The sequence below is a fragment of the Arachis hypogaea genome, chromosome 15, assembly GCF_003086295.3.
Source record: "Arachis hypogaea cultivar Tifrunner chromosome 15, arahy.Tifrunner.gnm2.J5K5, whole genome shotgun sequence".
NCBI classification, from domain to species: Eukaryota; Viridiplantae; Streptophyta; class Magnoliopsida; order Fabales; family Fabaceae; genus Arachis; species Arachis hypogaea.
The window spans coordinates 121,972,482-121,994,124 of record NC_092050.1 but is presented as its reverse complement, the minus strand read 5'-3'; positions in this window follow the sequence as shown (position 1 = coordinate 121,994,124).

Here is a 21,643-nt window from a genome sequence, read left to right as displayed (position 1 = left end):
AAAGTACAATTATTTTTAACACTTGTGTCATAAATAATAGAATATATTTTGGTCGGCTCCATACTGCCAACGACGTAAAAAGAAAAAAAAAAAACCTAGAAAAATATTTTGGAGAGAGAGAGAAAAGAAGAAAAAGGTTTCTATTCACTTCACTTTCTTCATTATTTGATCAATCGAGGGCTCTAATTAAAATTCTGCTATGGTTAAAAGTTTCACCTCTTTTTTCACTACAAAACCACATAAGTTTTCAAGGTAAAACCAAAATTTTATTTTCTTCCTATCTAGGTATATTTTAGAATTTCTTGATAGAGAACAAGAAAATGACGTTTCTGGATTTGATCTTGTTATGAAAACTTGATTTCTGAACTCTAGAGTTTTAAAGGTCCAGACCCTGAAAACTTTAAAGTAAGAAGAGTGCATATTTTCTTTAACCATAGAAGAGAAACGTGCTCATATGAGCTAGAATAATGATTTTTGTGTAAATGTTGTAATTCATTAAGAGTTCTTGGTGATTGATTGAAGACTTAGAGCTGCAAATAGTTTAGAATCTGAGGTAGAGAGAGATTTCAGATAGATTTTATATAATGCTATATTGAATTCTAGGGTAGACGCTTTGATAATTTGAGATTGATTAATATTGTTGATTTTGAGATTGATATATGAAAATTTGATTGATCATATATATAGTTATGAAATGATTTGGTGATAGTTGTGATTAATGAGGAACTTGGGTTATTGAATAGGTGCGATTTGTAGTGGCTTTGGCAATTCAGTGGCTAATGTGGTCATAAGATTTGAATCAATAGAAAAGGGACATATGTAACCATTGATCATTGACCATAGAGGGGGATTCGTTGATTCTTTTAGTAACAACCATGGTAAACCATTTGGTGCATCAAATTAGGTTAATTAAGATTTAAAAACTATTATGCAATTTCGTGTAAAAATTGGGGAAGAACAAAGAGCCTTCAAAACTATCAGTAGTCACAATTGTTCTTTGTTGAATCAATGGAAAAGTAGGATTGTAGTTACAATTGGGGGTGAAATGTCCGATTGTTGAGCCTTGCAAGTCCCGAATTCGGGAGTAGCTTCTTCACAAGTGGGAGGTCCATCTCAACTTGATTTTGAGGGAGAGAAATTTAGTTGCTGGTGGTTTAGCGAAGAAGGGTGCTCTTGAACCGAGTGGATATTTGGAGTGCTTGGAACATGATAGTGTTACTCTGGATGTTCTGCATCGGAACATGCTAGTTCTCCGAGCAGTGTTGGTAGGTCCCCAACTCAAGTGGGGTACACAAGCTAAATAAAAAAAAAAAGTAAAGAGAGAGTGCATTAACACACATACAAAAGAAAAGAAAAACACAAGGAGAAAGGAAAGAATGACATGGAAGAAAAAAAGAAAAAGGAAAAGAGAATAGTGCCATTTTAATCTCATTAAATTGGTAAACTTATTTTATTTTTTATAAAATTTTAGTATGTTATTCTTAGTGTAAAGATGAATATTAGGATATAAATTATTAATTGTATTGTCTTTTCTTTTGTTTGATTTGAGATATTCATTTTGTAGAGGCTTTATGTTGATTCTATCATCTTTGTTGATATATTATGTTGATTGTTGAGATGTCCTAATACTATTAAAAAGACTGATTGTGTACCCATCATTTTGATAGTAAAAGATTTTACTGAATTAAGTCTCATGAATTTTTTTATCTTTTTTTTTTTGGGATTTCCTCATGATAAAATTTCTGGTGTCTGAGATTTTAATTTTTAGCCATTGTATTTGCTACTTTGAGTATCTTTGGTGTTGCCTATTTGATTGAACAAGTTGTGAAAAAATTATCTAGTGCTTCTACTGTCAGACATGTTCTTTTCTAAATTTTAGATTTTTTCAGCAAAGTGGTATCCAGAGTTTCAGTTGTTTATTTCTGTGCTAATTAAATGGAGAAAAATATTCAGGGCTAAATATGGTCAAATTGAATTAAAAAAAATACTCAATTTGAAAGATTCTCATGAAAGATATGTTATATAGCAAGGACTTGTATGATCTTGTACAGTGAGATAAATCCAAAGGTACCAAATCCGATGTTGAATGGAAGAAGTTGAATCCGAAGGTAGTTGTTTTGATTAGACATTGGCTTGATCTTAGTGTGTATCCACATGTTAACATCAAAACTAATGCCGAGAAGGTGTGGAAGAAATTGAAGGAGTTATATGAGAGAAAAATGTGCAAAACAAATCATTCTTGATTCGAAAGCTGGTCAATATGAAATATATTGAAGGTAAATCAATACCAGAGCACTTGAGCATGTTTCAGGAGACTGCAAATCAAAGTACAAGCAATGACATCATTGTAAATGATGATTTGCAAGCCTTGTTGTTGCTGGTTTCTTAGCCTAATAGTTGGGAAGTTCTGGTTATGACATTGACTAACTCAGCTCAAAAAGAAAAGTTGATGTTAGCAATATTAAAGAAAGCATATTGAATGAAGAAGCTAGAAGAAGAGAGCGAGATTTGATCAATACCTCCTCCTAATCAGAAGCAATTGTTTCAAAGTCACGGGGGAGAAGCCAAACTAAAAAATCTCACAATTCTGACAGGTCAAAGAGTCGAAGCAAGTCAAGAGAAAAATACAAGTCAAGAAAGGAGTTTATTTGTCACTGTTGTGGCAAGCTAGGGCATATCAAGAGGTATTGTAAGTTCTTGAAAAGAGAACAACTAAGGAAAAGAAACAAAGACAATGGTAAAGATAGTGATAAAGAAATTGTTCCTATTATTCATGAAGATGTTCTTATTACATATGATGAAATTTATGTTAATCTTGTCTGTGATGAATCCACTTGGATTATAGACTCTGTTGCCTCATATCATGCCACTCTGAAGCTTGAATTTTTCACTTCTTATACTGTTAAAAATTTTGGTAAGATCAAATTGGGAGATAAAAAGGTGTGTGACATCATTGGTATAGGTGATTTGTGGCTTGAAACTAACATGGGATGCAAGTTGCAGTTGAAGAATGTTAGGCATGCGCCAGATATGCGGTTTAGTTTGATTTCAGTGAAGATATTGGATTAAGAGGTGTATTGCACTTCTTTTGGTAGTAAAAAATGTAAGATTACCAAATGAGCTCTCATTGTTACTAAAAAAGATAATAGTCTTACTATTATTGATGACTAGTCATCTTAAGTAGCTTTTAGGCTTTTTTTTATTAGTTTTCTTAGTTTTTACATCAAATTCTTATGATTTTAGTGAAGTTTTGATAACTAATCATATGTTTGAAATTGTGTTAGAATAATTGTAATTTCTAAAGGGATTTCCTGAAAGAGGTTTTAATGAGGCATCATAGCACGGGCTAGGGATTATAAAAAAATCTTTAGCAGCAACTTATGTAAACCCCTTTTCTTCTTATCAATAATAAGATATTTCTTCTACCAAATCTTCCATCCTTAAATGCATTAATTTAAACTCGAAAAACCGTAAAAATCGTTGACCGACCTATATGGTCGGCAAGATGAAGCGACGAGGTACAAATTAATGTAAGAAGTTATATAAGCAATTTGTAAACCAACCTCAAAAGAAAGTCGGAACAAAAACGAAATGTAAAAGTAACTTGGAAAAGTCCGATCACACGAAGTCGGAACTTACAAAGAAAAACATAATATCTGTATATGAAAAGTCTAAAAAGGACCGATCTACTTCGCCAACAATCATTTCTAACTTAGCGAAAAAACAGCCTCAAAAGTTGTCAAAGCAAAAATTTTCAACTAAACAGCTGTACAAGCTAAGATATATTTCAAGAGAAGCAATCACTTAAAACTTAAAAACCACTATCGAAGTGAATAAAGGTTTTTTAACAAGATTCTACAGTTGTTTAAAAACTACTACTAAGACAAAATAAAAATTGTTTAAAACCAACTACTACAAAGATCCAAAGACCATAGATCGGGCCATTCAAAAGCCACGAAGGACGAACAAATTTACAAAGGATTAAGTTTTTCTCCTGTGACAGCATCCTCGCCTTGAGTGGAAGAGGTCAGATCGTACTCAAACACTGGCACTACGGGAATTGGACGAGTTGGAGGAGGAAGGAGTTTGACACCAACGAGCTCGCCACCAGATTGAAGGTTAGGATCTTGGGAAATATGACCGACTTGTGCCCCGATGTTTTCGGGTCGGGAAAAGGGGTATCCTTCTCATCATTTGGAGCAGGAACAATTTTCTCGTCCACCACTATATTGTCCGGGCCGATTAGGGAAAGGTTCGCCTCGGGCGCAATAACTCCTAACTGGGCCTTCAGGTTTTCAACCATCTCGTCCATACCCTTAGCCACAGATTCCTCGAGCTCCGCATACTTGTCCCAGGCTTTAGTAACCTCATCCACCAAATCAAGATTCTCCCCAAAGATCTGGGTATAACTCTCTTAAGCTTTTTTCTTCAACCCCTCTGACATGGCCAAAGCAGCCTCCGCTTATTTGACTTTGGCCCGAGCTTTACCAAGGTCAAAGAGTAGTGCATCCCTCTCTTTCTCGAGCTCCTTTTTGGATTCCTTCAAGGAGGCCACCTCCGCCTATGAAGCCACCAAAGAACTATGGGTGGCATTGAGGTGAGTCTTCTCCAATTCCCTGGCCAAGGCTACATATGTCCCCGCCATCCAAAATCCACCTCGGGCTAAGGGCTGAAGGTAGCTTTTGATGGCCACATCATCCATGCTGATGTAGCCATGAGGAATGATGTGTTTTTTGTTCCACGCAAGGTCGTCAAAGTCCTGCTCATATATACTCCCTGACTCTGAGGTCTTGCGCCTTTTAGGATTTGGGTCGTTAGTAGGAAGTGGAGGCCGAGTTACTTGTTTGGCCGGGTTGGGAGGAGGAGTGGATAGAGAGGTCTAGTCGAGAATAATCTTATGAGAAGATGACGGGCCTAAATCCAATTTCGAGGGAGAGGATAAGTTAGCAGTTTCACCGGCTTCTTTTAATTGTATGTTTCGCCCAACAACGTTTTTCCTGGTAGAACGGAGTGTTTTCATGGCAACCGACTTAGGAGTCATCCTTTCTGGAACATCCAAATAAAGGAACATTAGTCATTAACATAAATATACAAGCAAAATCTATAAAGGGAAGAGAAAACTACCTAGCTCGGACTGAAGCTGGCTCGGGTTTCCTAAATACCTCTTTGTGTCCAGATAAGGAGCTCGGCTCCAAAACTCCTAAAACACCCCAACCACACTCGACTCTACCTCATCTAAATCATCTGAGTTATACTTAACTATCACGGGATTTTCTTCCCAATAAAAGGGAAAATGGGTTCATCCTCATCATTTTAAAAAAAGGTCAGACACCCTCTACAGCTCGAACCTTAAAAAAGTAATTTTTAAAGTCATGAAAGGACTCATCAAAGATAGCAAAAACTTTCCTACCCTGGATAGCACGGAAAGACAGCCAATCTTGTTTTTTAGAACTAAAGGATTTGGTGAGCACAAAGAGGTAAAAGAAAACATTGAGAGAAGGTCAGACATCTAGCTCCTTGATAAACCCCAATTTTGTGGTTTATCTTGTGTAAAATTTGGGGGGTTTTGTCAATATTTTCTGCACTTATTCATATAAATTGCATGGTTTTGTGTTTCCTTCCCAATTTTGCTTCATGGGTGAAAACGTGCTCCTTTGACTTTAAAAATGCTATATTTTAATCCTCTTCTATTACCATTCGATGCTGTGATGTGTTTGTTGAGTGAATTGAGGATCTATAGGGCAAGGATGGCCAAGAAGATGGAAGGGAAGCATGCACAAGTGGACGGAACATGAAGAATTGAGATTTGGAAAATTGGCCGCGACGCGCACGCGTGGCCGACGCGCACACGTGGGAGCATGTTGCTAGGATTGGCGCGCAAAAGTTGACGCATTCGCGTGGCTGAGCAGAAATCCCACCGACGTGTACACTTGACTGACGCGTACGCGTGGATTGCAAAACTCAGATGACGCGCACGCGTGGCCGACGAGCATGCGTGACGCTCGGCACGTGACATCATTAATGAACTCGTGACTAGCTATTTCTGAGGGGATGCAGGCCCAAATCCAACTGGATTCTGCATGGAAAAGACTTAGGAACTGAAGGGGGAAAGGGAGGGGGGATCAATCATTTTACACTTTACACACAATTTTAGCTAGTTTTTGGGGTTCTCATGTTCTAGGGAGAGAAACTCTTACTCCTCTCGAGATCTAGTTGTTTTTTATCTTCCCTTATTGAAATTCTGAATTGGTTTTGTTAATTTTAGTTTCAATTACTTAATTTGAATTTCCTAGTATAATTTTGTTTAGATCTTGTGTTTGAATTTAAATTTTATTGTTATTTCCCATTTTCTTCTCATTTTATGAACTTTGTGGATCTAAAATTTCTATTGACGTATTGATGTTTTCTACGATTAATAGTGTTATTTGAGTTGTTTTCTATTGATAATTGTTAGTGGGTACTTGTAGTTTCCAATTAATTTGCAATTTGAATATGTCTTTTATTAATGCATACCATGTGTTTGATGAAATGTTTCCTTTGATTATGGAGTAGTTTCCTTTACTCTTGGCCTAGGCTAAGGGAATTGGGTAAATTTGAGTCATTGGGTCTAATTGATTTGGTGATTTGAGAGCCCTAGTGGTCAAATTGATACCCATTGACACCAATCTACTACTAAGTCAATTAGTAGTTGGATTGGGACTTATGAGTTGAGACTGATCAAGCCATTTAACGTACTTCAAGCTTAGAAGTAGACATTATACGTACTTCAAGCATAGAGGTAGACTTGATGAGCTTGGTTCCTCATAATTATCAAGATATGGTTATTAGACAAGGATGGTGATCCAATTCCTATGCCTAGCCAAGAGTGCCTTTTATCATTCATATTTGAAACCTAAAAATCCCAATTGTTTAGTTCTTGTTGTAGCTAGTTTAATTGTTTACTTAGTCTTAGAATAGAAGTAGCTTATATGTTCTCTTGCTAGATTGAAATTGCTCATACCTTGCCTTAGTTACTTGATTTAGTTTCTTGCACTTTAAGATTCCTTGCATGTTAAGTTTAGTAGTTTAAATTATTGCTCATGACTCCCAACCCCGAAATTCTAACCAATATTGATGCACATATTTGCCCATTCTCTTGAGGACGATCCGAGACCAATACTCTCGGTTACTTTATATTGGGGTTGACTTTGTGACAACCATAATTCTAAATTTGATTTTAGGGTTATTAGTTGGTTCGGAACTATATAATGACATGACTTTCTTTCAATGAAATTTTAGATCAACAATAATCCCCCTATCACTCCTGACAAAGAAGTTGATATATTTTCAAGAAACCTCAAGAATTGGGATGCAATTGAGTAGGAGCAACATTGCAGAATCTTCTAAGGACCTCAAACTCAAATTCAGAAAACAGGAAGGTAACCCCTAACTTCGTGAAAAAACAATCATAGACATATATGAAATGCCGCTCCAACCTATTAAGTCGGGGAAAGCAGACTCTCTCCTCAGGTCAGCAATGACAATCTCATAGTTCCTCTCATCCTCTCGACTTAAACATAGCCTATGATGCCTACGAAAGGCCTCGGCATATTCATTATCAATCACAGGGACAGAGGTAAGAACAGATAAATCTACCCATTTCAAGTCGGACGGGACCTTAGACGACATGCTATGAACTACTAAATGAGAAATACAAGCTACACCTATAACACAACAAAATAAAAAACAATCACTACAAATCGGGAAAAGCAAACCAAGCAATTAGAATGTCTGGTCAATATCGCCAGATCAACATTAACATCTCGGACGTCAAGCAACAATAGCACAGGCATCAACACAATCCAAAAGAGGTCAGGCCAAATTTGTGAAATCTTTTCAGAACGCAAAATAGATATGTGATACCTCTAATACACAGGAATGGAGCCATCTTCTATATGAAAATGGCATCATTTGAGGGCAACATAGAACCCCACGAATAGAACCACAACAACAGTGAAAATCTTTTCAAATCTTTTTCAAAAAATCATATTTTCAAGAATGCAAAGCCCCAAAGTCAGAGTGATAATTACAAGCAATATTTCACAACTACCATTCATCCACACATGCCAGAATATAGAAAAATAAGAAAAAGATAGATAAGAGCACCAACCTTAAAGAAATGCGAAGATAGAAGGGCACGATTAAGCGGCAAAAATGCGAACGGTCCTCTCTCAAAGCACGAACAAAATCTTTTAAAAGGTTCAAGATAGAAAAATCTCGAATAATATAGTGAAGAACAAAAAAAGTGAAAGGAGGAAAGAAAGTGAATGTTTCAGAGATGGAAAAAGAAAGAAAGGGAAAAAAGTGAAGTATTTATAAGATACAAGGGGCAAAAGAGATATTTCACACCCTCGTTAATAGCACACACGGATTCCAAAAAAATTGCAACGTAACAAATGTTGTGTCATTAAGCAGCCCAACGTTTCAAATTTTTTGAAACACGTCGAGTACCCGACCTCTTGAAGGCAGTGTACCTGACAACAAAAACTAAAGTCACAAATGCTCGAGTCCGACCTTATAAAAGTTCGAATTCAAGCAGGGGTATCGTTCATACCCTATCCCAAAAATATAATGATAGACCCAATAAGAATAAAGGCATCACCCAAAAAATGGTGATTTTCTCTACTTACCCGACCTTCTAGATGTTGAACATGACGAGGATGGCTCAACCTTACTTATAAACCACCTCCTAGAGAAAATTACACTCCCCTCCCCTACGAGATCCTAAAATAACACTCCCCTCCCCTCTATTTTTTAAATGTACATTTTCCTCCCTTCTAACTTTTAAAAAACCTCCTCTTTAATCCATTTTAAACTTTTTGTGTTAATTAATGTTAACTTTATCCATTTTTAAGAAAAAATACATTATTTTTTAAAAAAAAATATCTATTAGTAAAAATTTTATTTTTTATTATTAAATTTTGCTTACCAAAATATCCTTTAATAAATTATTTTTTTATTGATTAAATTATATTTTTTTTTAAATTTAATAATTATATAATTTTTTTTCTAAAATACCCTTTAATAATTTTTTAATTATTAAATTATAATTTTACCAAAATTTTTGTTAACAACTTTTTTATATTTTACTATTAATTTTTGTCTTCAACTTTTTTTTTTTTTACTTTTTTTTTTATATATATATATATAATTTTAACATTAAATAAAAAATTTTAGTAAGATTATTTTTCAATATTAATATATATTAACTGTTATATATATTAACAGTGGTAAGATTTTTTTATTTAATATTAAAATAATATATATTGATATCAAAAAATTAATAGTAAAATATGAAAATAATTGTTAACAAAAATTTTGATAAAATCACAATTTAATAATTAAAAAATTATTGAAGGGTAGGTATTTTAGAAAAAAAATAATTTAATTATTAATTTTTTTAAAAGTATTTTAATAAAAATATAATTTAATCAATAAAAAATAATTTATTAAAAGGGTATTTTGGTAAGTAAAATTTAATGATAAAAAATAAAATTTTTACTAATGAGTATTTTTTCAAAAAATAATTTATTTTTTCTTAAAAAATAGATAAAATTAATATTAGTCAACACAAAATTTAAAATGGATTAAAGAGGAAGTTTTTTAAAAGTTAAAAGGGAGGAGAATGTACAATTATAAAATAGAGGGGAGCGGAGTATCATTTTAGCATCTCACAGGGAAGGAAAGTAAAATTTTCTCTATCTCCTACTATATCTCTACTCCATCTAAAAGAGAGATCTCAACAAATTCTTAAGATGAAGGGAACGGTTACCTATCATCAAAGGTGGAGCTACACTAAAAAAGTGGTGATCTCTCCATTATAAATACATTGACACACTCAAGTATATACAGAATCTAATATACTAAAAATCTGCTAAAAGTTCTTGCTAACTTAAGTATCAGAGTCTCTTGCAGATACCACATTCCATCTCTTCACAAGGAACTCGGACAGCAACACTTCGACATCAGAACAAGTTGGATGCTGCTTCTGTGCTTCAGAAAAAGACTGAACCTTACGTTCAAACCTAAATCACCGTTTCAAGTAACCCTCGAAACACCGTCCAAAATGCAAGTCTCAATAAATAAAATATTTAAAAAGTCCATCTCGTGTCATGAACTCATGATGAATTATCGTAATTATGAACGATTTGAATCTTGGATTCCTGGGAATATGTAAAACCAAAAATTGAACAGGAAAATAAGGGATTATAAAACCGAACACAACGATTTATTTTTTTACTTGCAAGACCATAATAATAATAATAATAATAATAATAATAATAATAATAATAATAATAATAATAATAATAATAATAATAATAATATCTATACCTATATCAGATACAAATAGAACTTTATAAAACGATTTGTACGAAGAGTCAAATCAAAATCTTTAAGTAAATTATAAATCTTATGCACGTTCTTAATTCATTGTGTTTTAATTATATGAATTTATATCCTTTTAAAATTAATTAATAAAAGTTTAATTTGACTTGTACAGTATGTGTGAGAAGACGTTAATAATAATAATAATATAAAGCCAAACAAAAATTAGCATAAACAAAATGCAATTGTATTTTCGGACAAAAATAAAAAAGAAAAAGGTAATCATATTTCTTCTGAAAAGAGGAAAACAATGCGAAAAAAGTAATAGCTTAGTCATGACCTATAATAGTATCTACCATGATCGTAAAGATTGAACGTTTACTTTTTGCCCCCACAAATGTGCAATACTACAGGGGGTAATCGTTTTATTATGAAGACCAAACGCATGATCGTTTTATTACATGTCACGTGTATTTTCCTAATAATATAAAGTTATTTTTCTTAAATTATTTTTGAAACGGTACTTTAGCAGATGTAATTTACCAAAATGGATGACTCGAGTGATGATATAGGGACATGAATTGGTTTATTTTTTTTAATATACAAATTGCTGACACTTGAATTTCACAATTTGCAAAAAATTAAGAAGCAGTCAGGTCGCAGATGTTTTTCATACAGGGGCACCCTGCATTACACAATCTGCAGAATGTGGAAGAGCAACCATGTATTGTCTGTGGCAAGGAAGAGTTTGTTAATGTGAGAAAGCAAAATCAATTTTGATAATTAAACGACTTGACTTGGATTAAAAGAAATATAAAATTTTAAGAAAGGATCAATTTAATATTATAAATTAGAAATTAATTTTGATTTGTGTATTAGTTAAAAATAATTATGCAAGTTGATAAATATAGATATTATTAAAAAATGTATTAGTTGCAAAAGTTTGATCATATTCAGAGACCAAAAAATAATTACTTGGTCAAAGACTTCAATTTGAGGTTATCAACTTACAAATCATAAATATGCAAGTTGATCATATCCAAAGTTATTATATTTATAATGTAATTTTTCTATTTATGAATTGGTATAAATAGGTGGCGTGGTTAGCTTGGTTTGGTACCATAAAAGTTAAATAATGTAGTAAATATTAGAAAAAAGATTGTAAGATTTTTCTTTATGTGATATGTCTTCACATTTGTTTTATATACCAAGTCATTAATCACTTTTTTGGTTAGAGAATATTTGGTTTGTATTATTGATATCTTCTTTTTATATTTGGATTGAGTATTTACACATTTTGGTTTAGTACTTTGGATGTAATTAAGACTTAACTTTAGGTGTAATATCATAAATTAACTGTTTAGGATCTTTTTGAAAAAGATTTAGTTTAGGTGAAGTAACATAATCAATTACCACTTTGTATGTCATTAAAAATTTCGTTAGGAACTTAGGATAGAGTTGTTACCCAATTTTATAACTCGGTTATATTATGTTTCTTTAGTAAAATATTTGGTATTTTTTTTTTGTGTCGATTGTGTAAAGTTTACGCTTTTGCTAGTACGCTTCACTTTCTAAGAGTGGTATAAAAATTCTATGTTGAGTTCTAGGCACATTTCTCAAAATATAGAGAAATTTATAAAGAGAAATGTTAGAAGGTCATTAGAATTTAGAGTAAAGTATTAAATTGGTTCTCTACGTTTGGACATAATCCTATTTTGGTCCTTAAGGTTTAAAATGTCCTATTTAAATCCAAAAAAGTTTTATTTAGCTTCAATATAGTCTCACCGTGAGGTCAAAGTTAATAATTAACGGAATGTCCTACATGACAGCAGTACAAGAACAATGTCGATAATCTTGAGAACAAATACAAGCTCCAGAGGCACAAAATCAACCGTGCATACATCAATACATTTATTTATCATTTTCATACAATTTAAATGAAATAATTTCTATAGAACTAAGGAGAATGATAAATAAATGTATTGATGCATCCATGGTTGATTTTGTGCCTCTGGAGTTTGTACTTGTTATCTAGATTATTGACCTTGTTCTTATACTACTGTCATATACGAGATTTCGTTAATTATTTAAGTTTGACTTCATGGTGGGACTACATTAAAGCTAAATAAACTTTTTTGGATTCAAATAGGACACTTTAAACCTTAAGAACCAAAACAGAATTACGCCTAAACGTAGGGGACCAATTTAGTACTTTACCCTAGAATTTATTATTTTTGGCCAGCAGCAGTTTACCATCAATCTTTAAAAGTGTGGGCTAAAATATGTTATTGGATTACTAAACTAAAAGAATTAGGTTGATGGCTAAAAGTAATGGCCAAAAATAATAAATTCTGATGGTCTTCTAATATTTCTCATATATAATACTTTCTTATATTTTATGGCAATTATGCAAGAAATTTTCTCTCACATATTCACTCACTAATTCTATGTAAAACTTGGCATACATTAACAAATGCCTTAACCACCTATATATAGTTTTCTAAAAGTAATATGATATCAAAAATAAATAAAACGCTACTTATTCAATCTTTATCAAATTGATAAATCAATTTAATCTTATCAACTTTTTATCTTGTATACAACTTTATCAAGTTATATGACAAGTTGATAAATATCAACTTGACCTTATCATCATGTACAATTTGTTTCTAACACATGATTAGCTAATAACTTATTCTTTAACTAAGACAATAATTTTAACTAGGCTTGCTTATCTAATTTTGACTAAGTCAAAAATTACAACTTAACCAGCTTAATTATTCAAGTCGTCGTCTTATCAACTTGCATGTTTTTGACAATTATAGTTAACCAAGTTAAAGCTTTCATATGTCATCACTCGTTACTACTTTAGTACATGCCACGATTTCTTACTTTAAATTCAAAAGAAGAATTTTGCTTCTTTTCACAATCTCCAACTCAATTATTCTTTTGGTGTATTTACAATACTCATATTTATAATAAGAAAAGAGAAGATCTATACCAACTAAATTTATCTATATTGATTGGTTTTGTAATGATATCTGCAAGATTGTCTTTAGTGTGAATTTTCTGTATATCCATTTTACTTTTCTCTACTACTTCATGAACAAAATGATATTAAATACCTATGTGCTTTGATGTTGAATGAAAGGCTGAATTCCTTGCAATGTACAACAAACTTTAATTGTCACATAATATTAGAATATTTTCTTAATTCTGTCTGAGTTCCTCTATTAATCTTTGCAACTAAATTGCTTTTTTAGAAGACTACGTAGCTGTCATATATTACACTTCTATAGTTGATAACGCTACAACATCCTGTAATTTTAATAATCAATTTATTGTACTTCCTACAAGTGTAATCATATAGTCTGTAGTAGACTTTTTTGTTCAAAGTCTCCTGCAAAATTTAAGTCAACATTAGCTTTAATAGTAAATTCATATCCTCCAAAATATAAAGTAGCATCGGTGGTTTCTTTGGTATATCTTAATATCCTCTTCACAGCACTTCAATGCTCTTTTCTTGGATTTGCCATGAATTTGTTGACCAATCTGACTGATTGAGCGATATATGATTTAGTACTAATTAAACCATGGTGTACATAGGGCTTTCCAATGCAGATGCATATGGTAAGAGACATTTATATCCTCTCTGCTTTCTTGCTATGACACATCTTAGAGAATAATTAAAATAGGAAGTGAAATAGATATTAACTTTTGCTCTTGCATGTTGAAGTTCCACAAGACCTTCCTCAAATAATCGGATTAGAGTAGAGTGATTATCTAATTTTGTAACTTTATTATATTATATTTCTTTAGTAAAATATCTTGTGTTCTTTTTGAGTCAATTGTATAAATTTTATATTTATGCTTGCTCGTTCTGTTTTCTACAGTAGTATCAGAGTTATAATTTGAGTTTTAGGCGAAACCTGTTTTAAGGATGTCGTCTATAAAATTAAAGATTCAACAGTTTGGTGGCCACCTCAATTTTGGAATATGAAAATTTTGTATAATGGCAATGCTTATACAGTAAGGTGTAGCAAGGTGTTAGAGAAACACTTAATATTTAGTAAATATTGTTGAAGATAGTGAACATATTCTCTAAATATTAATTATACTGGTTAATTATTCATGGAGACTTGGATTTGATGTTCTATATTTTATGTACTAATATTTTATTTTAGATGGAGTTTTTAAAAGCAATCATCAAAATTAATTTTGAGGTGGAGATTGTGAGAAAGCAAAATCACTTTTGATGTTTAAGCAACACTTGGATTAGAAAAAACATGAATTTTCAAGAAATGATCAATTTCATTGTGATAAATTAGAAATCAATTTTGGGTTGTACTTAAAAATTATAATGTAAGTTGATAAACATAAATATTACTAGAAAGTGTATTAGTTACAAAGTTTGACCATATTTAAAGGTCAAAAGCTAATTACTTGGTCAAAGATTTCAGTTCGAAGTTATCAACTTACAATTCATAAATATGAAGTTGATAATATCTGTTAGAAACAAGAGAGAGATCTGAGAAAAGTGTTTTGTGTATTATTCAGGTTGTTCAAGAATACAATATACAAGGGGTATATATAGGTGCCAAAAGAATCAAAGTAATAAAGGCATAGAATCCTACAATTAATACACAGATATGCTATATAAATATAAACGATACTAACTGATCTAAAATGATTCTAATGATTCTCTAATGATTCTCTAACATCCCCCTCAAACTCAAGTGGGAGCTAAGGATACCAACTTGAGTTTGGATAACAAAGTCCGGAAACGAGTCGGGAGATGAGCTTTCGTGAAGATATCAGCAATCTGATCCAGTGTTCTAACAGCAATGAGACGAATAGCATCGATAAGGATACGTTGCCTAACAAAGTGACAATCAATCTCAATGTGTTTGGTGCGTTCATGAAAGACATCATTATGGGCAATCTGAATAGCACTGCGGTTGTCACAAAAAACATTAGTAGGAGACGACTGAGGAGCACACAAATCCTTCTTCTAGTCTAGTCTCTTATTTCTAACATGGTATCAGAGTCATGATATCCTCCTTGAAGAGAATAGGTTATTTTTCTTGCGGTGAAATCACCGTAGTTTTTGCATTTTTTTATGCCATTCTTTTTTCCCTTTTGTCACTCATTTGATACTTTTTCACCTCACCGACTAGCCTATTTTCTCTGTCTTGCATTTTTTTTTCGATTCGAATTATCAAATACCATTGTCATCCGCTGATTACCTATTCTCATGAAGAAATCATATAGTTTTCGCTCTCTTTCGGCAGTTCCATCTGCGTTCTCTCGTGGCAGTTTCATCTGCGTTCTCTTGTGACAGTTCTGTTTGTGTTCTCTCGTGACAGTTTTGTCTGCGTTTTCTCGTGACAGTTCCACATGAAAGTTATTATATTTGCAATTTAATTCACTATTTATGAATTATTACAAATAGGTGGCTTGGTTATCTTAGTTCATTATGATAGAAGTAACAATATAGTGAGTGTTAAAAAAAATTGAAAGATTGTTGTGTTCTTTACATTTGTTTTGTATACCAAGTTATTAGTTATTCTTTTGATTAGAGAAAATTTTCTTTTCACTTTTGGTATCTTATTTTTATATTTCGCTTGAGTGTTTACACCATTTCATTAGATAAGTTGGGTGTAATTGGAATTTTGTTTTAAGTGGTATATCTTTTTGTCAGAAATTTGGTTTGGGTAGAGTGATTATCCATTTAGGATCTCTTTGAAAGGAATTTGGTTACAGTGGAGTAGCTTCATTAAGTACCACTTTGTATCTCGTTAGAGATTTTACTAGGGTTGAGTGATTACCCAATTTTATAACTTAGTTATATTATATCTTGTTAGTAAAATATTTAGTGTTTTCTTTATGTTAATTGTGTAAAATTTTTTTGATACATCACATCTCTCCAAGAGCCAAAGAGAGTAAGAGATCAATAGAGACAACAAGACATTACAAACAACTGCTATTCTAACACAGTAAATAAAAACCTCTAAGAAAAACTAAATCAACAATAAACTTAATGTAACCATCACATACTATATCTACTCAAAACAAACAAAACTAAAACAATCTCTAGAGGAGCATGCAACTAAGCCAGAGCAAACAAACAAAGGACAACATCACCTAAACATCATTCTTAGATCGCTAGTACTATTACACTCCACAACCACCTATATTTCTTAGATCTTTCTCTTTTTTCTACACTTTTTTTCACTAAACAATATCACCTTTGATCTCTTGCAAATGGATCTTCTTGCCTTTGAAAATTTTTGAGTTCCTTGAGTCCCAAATACACCAAACAGTGGTGAAGAATGTGTCTATCCACTCCTCTTTTTCCTTCTTTCGAACTGGTGCCTTACACCAAGCCTCAAAGTAATCCAAAAAGTATCCTGGCCTCGACCATAATAGGTTCTTTCTGTTTAATATATCACAAGAATTCACTTAAGGTCAAATTTAATAGCAAGAGTAAAAATTCTATCATTATTAATTAGATAAGGTTAGGTATAAAACAAAAATTGTTAACAATGTATGTGTTATTGAAAGGCACAAATCACCCAATCTGGGTCTTACAATGGTCCAACTATATGCGGCTGATCCACGAGCTAATATTTTGGGGTATTTGAATCATGATTCTCAGGACCAACTTGAAGATCTCCCCAAAGGGAGAAAGATTTGATCTCTATCAAGGAGTAGATCCTTTTCGATTGGCCGACGTCTTCACTACTTAAGAGGTGGCACCACAACTTCCCCAGGTCTGATACACTCTACTCTAATACTTGTACCTTCTTATCTCTTCTGATTTGAGCGTCGAAGTATCTTTGTAAATGCCATTCCCACCTTTTCATGCTAAAGAGCCCACGGTTTGCAACTGTAGCTTGCCTCCGTACTTCACATCTAACCACCCAAGTACTTACTATATATACAGTATGCAATCGCCTCCGTACTTCACATCTAACCACCCAAGTACTTACTATATATACAGTATGTAATATAAATGACTTTTTTTGTATGTTATTTAAAAATAATAGTTTAATGAAACCTTTTATATGTGAAAAAATGACTAATAATTTTATTTTTTATTTTATTACTCAATCCATCAATATAGTTGTTTTTTTTTGTTGTAGTTGATAATTTTTTTTTATGTTTTAAATCTTTGTGTTATTTTTTAATAGAATTTAAAAATAAAATAGAGACAAGAAAGAAACATAGAAGGAATTATTATTTTGAAGTTATGTTGTGATATATTTAAAATGATATTTTGAGGTTAGTAGGAATTAAATTTTTTTATGTTTATTAATGCCATTCTATTTGTGTGAGGGGCTATAAGAATCTTCTTGTTGTTGCTTCTACATATCTCAAAATGAATTTTGATAATTAATAAACTCGAATATAATTTAATAATTTTACTAATGTATTATCTAATGTTTGTTCAAATATGAAATGTACTAAGGATTCTTAATCAGTATAAATAAATTAGGTGTCTTCTTAATCTGAGAAATCTAAATACTAAAGTATATAAGCGCAAAAGCTAAATTAAGTAAACAAGACCACCTCAGAATCACTCAAGCTAACTACCTCAGAAGCAACATAGCACACCTCAAAAATACAGATATCTCATTTCTAGATTTGAAACTATTGAAGGCGCAAAATTATTTACCTCAAAAAATCATTCTCAAAAACCTACATTTTAGCTCCAACGTTTAAATTTTAAGCGTGCTTAACAAGTCAAACCATTTAGAGAAGTTTTCTCTCTCATCTGTACAAAGTATACTGCGAAGGTTTTTCATATATGATAAAAGACGCTGAGAGAAGTAAAACATTTTGAGCTTTACCATATTTTCGAGAAATAATGAGACAAAAATAAAATTTTTTTTTAACATATCTTTAATACTCTCTCCTTATATATAAGAGAAAAAAAACTCTAGAAGATTGAATTGCTGTCGAAATGAACAAGCTAAGTGCTAAAGATCATTATTTTTTAAGTTTTGTATTGTTATCTTCTTCATTCTTTTATTATGGAAGAATTTTTTTTTCAAATTGTAATTTAGGCAAATTATTTTTCTTATCTTAGACCAGATTACATTCTTGTAATTCTAAGACTAAACTATGTTCATCTTATAAATTTTTTTAACAAGTTCAGCATATCAAGAGAGGTTCTCAAACTAAGATGTCAAGTTTGTGAATTTTCTTAACATACTAATTATCATTGTGAATCTTTGAATTTAATAGTTTCTCTTGTAACTTAATTTAGTAATGGTCTCTAATTTTAAAAATATTTAAGAAAATAATATCTAATGTTTTTAAATTAGATTGCCATCAACCTGCACAAGTGGTTTAAAATATCTGAATGCTCTAATATAAAGATATAAACTCCAAAATTCCCAGCATCTTATCATCCATTGCTATATGTGCAACATACCGGCAAAGTTTAATAAAAAGCTTTCTGTCCATCAAAAATCTTTTTCAATGAACTTTTTCTTTTTGCCAATTACACTTGACAGTAATTAATAGGAGTTCTCAAACTTATTCTCTCTATTCACGTCTGAATTCAAACTTAGAATTATTTTGGAAAATTCTAATAACCATGGTAAAAATATATACTCCTATCATTGTATCTCATTGTATCTATTTATCTCCTAATAACTTAAATAAGTCACTCACAACTTTTGTTATACTTTTTGCACTTGACAAAGAATATCATAGGTTCAAATTCACACTCCGTGCAATTGACCTCTTTAAAAATAATGTAATTCCTAATTGATGTGACCACTAATTGTTTGGTTGTACTTAAAATAGCCATTGAGAAAGTCTTATGTGATCTAGGTGTAAGCATTAATTTAATACCCTTGTCTGTGATGAAAAATAGTTAAAAGAAGTTGAGTGATTTATTTAGTCAGACAAGCAAACAAGAGTGTTTTTGAGTTTAAATCGAATTAAACAGTAATTCAGATGATTTAAGAAAATAAACACTAAATTGATTGTGAAAATTATATGGAAAAATAGTTAAGGCTTTGGAGATGTTCAAATTTTAGGATTCACAATTCTTATTAACTACTTTGATTATGCACAGATTCAATTCATAGCAAACTTTAAGTGATTAGACTGTAATTTCTTGGTAATTTAATCCTCCTCTAACTCAATTAAACGCCAATTCCTTGGTCACTTAATCAAATTAGAGGGTTTAGGTTCAAATCCTAGTTTATAAGCTACACAAAACCCTAAAAATCTAAAGATGATATGATTATATGTCACATATCACATTAAGTTAAGATAGTTAGAGATTTATGAGAATTCAGTTTCAAGCAGTTATTCAGATAACTTTTCCAAAATTCAACAAGAATTCAAGTTAGAAAAGAGTTATTTTCCAATATACTCTAATTCGTAGGATGAAGAACGAAACTGATTCTTGAATATAAATCAATCCATAAATCAGAAGTAGAAAACAATAGTCATTAATCCATCCAAATAAACAGAGCTCCTAACCTTAACAATGGTGGTTTAGTTGCTCATAGTGTGGAAAACTCTAACAGAAAAAAGTGTAAAGTGCGGAAGAGGAGAAGAAGTCCTTCTAGGTCAGAATATCTTCTCCTTTTATATCTAATCCTAATTAATGTAAAGTATAATTTCTAAAATCTAAAAATATCTTTTCTTAATTCAAAACTAAATAAAAGATTAAATTAAATCCTAAAGATTTGGTGCAGATTCATGTGGAAGCCTTTCTTTTCAGCATACTGGCGCCAAACTTGAGATTAGTGGCGTTTGGCGCCATGTATGCAGTAGGTACATACGCGTTCCCAAGTTCCTAGTGCCAAACTTCAGGTTGTGGCATTTGGCGCCAGCATAGCAGTAGTGAGTGTGAAGTATTTGTGTTCTGGCACCAAACTTCAGGTTGGTGGCGTTTGGCGCCGTGTTGCCAGAGAAAAAGTATAGTTGGAAAGCTCTGAAAGTTGGATTTCTAATGTCGGTAAAACTGCATCAATTAGACCTCTATAGCTCAAGTTACGCTCGTTGGAGTGTGAGGAGATCAGGGTTGACAGCATCCACTTTTTTCCTTTTCTTCTACACGAACTCTGTCAAACTGACCTGAATGCTACCTGTAATAAATCAAATTGCAAAACAACTCAAAATATCATTCATGATAGCTTAAAACACCTAAATCTTGATTTAATTCAACAATTTCACATGCAAATTCACTAAAAAAAGATAAAGAAAATGCTCATACATCAACCCCAACTAAGTTTATTAAATTTTCTCACCACAACCTAACAAATTAAAAGAATTTAATGAATTTTTTTTTGAAAAAATAATTCTCTCATATTTATCTATATTCAATTTTTTTTTTAAAAATGCATGACTCATAAAGTTACTAACAAATTCTACTTTGAAAATCAAAAAGAGAAAAAAGAATTATACCTTCTTGTGATTATCACTATAAGTTGTAATAACCCAATTTATAATTTCATCTATTTTATCTATTATTTTATTTTGGGTCAAGGACTCATTAAAGGAGAGTGTTATGGTGATGAAGATTCTTTCTACACATATAGATGCCATTTGTCGAGATATGAGAGTGATATGATGTTATGTATGAAATGAGAGACAATCACTAAAAATGCGGGACCCAATGCAATCTAAAATAGCAGTGTTGTAGGTAATGATGTCGCTTTGCTGTAGTGCTAAAAAGACATTATCAGTTGATAGTTAGTAGAATAATTAAAGAGAGATTATGATTTGTTAAATTTTTGGAAGAGGACTCACTAATGTTTTTTTAGGGTGTGTTTGTGAAACACGTTGCAGAGAGGATAAAAGTGCGTTTAAGTGCTTTGAACGATGTTCTTTGATGTTTGGTAACTTTTCTTCTCTGAACGCCAACGTGATTTTACATCCTAAAAGTTCGTTCACTAGAAGTAAGAAATTATAATTTCTGCGTTTACTCAATTTGTTGCTAGTTATTATTGGTTTTTTCCATAATTTTTTCTAAATAAAAAATACTGAGAGTATTAAAACAATTATTCTAATTTTTGTGCACTGTTTACTATTTTAATTTTTTATAATATGTATTATTGTTCCTATTAAAAATGATAAATTAAATAAAAAATAATTATAAATAATAATAAAAATATAACTAGTAAAAAATTAGAACATAAAATAATAATAAAAATAAGATTATTAAGAATACTTAAAAAGAATACTAAAATATGTTATTTTATATATTATTTTTAATTAAATAAATATTAATTTTACTATAAAAAATACT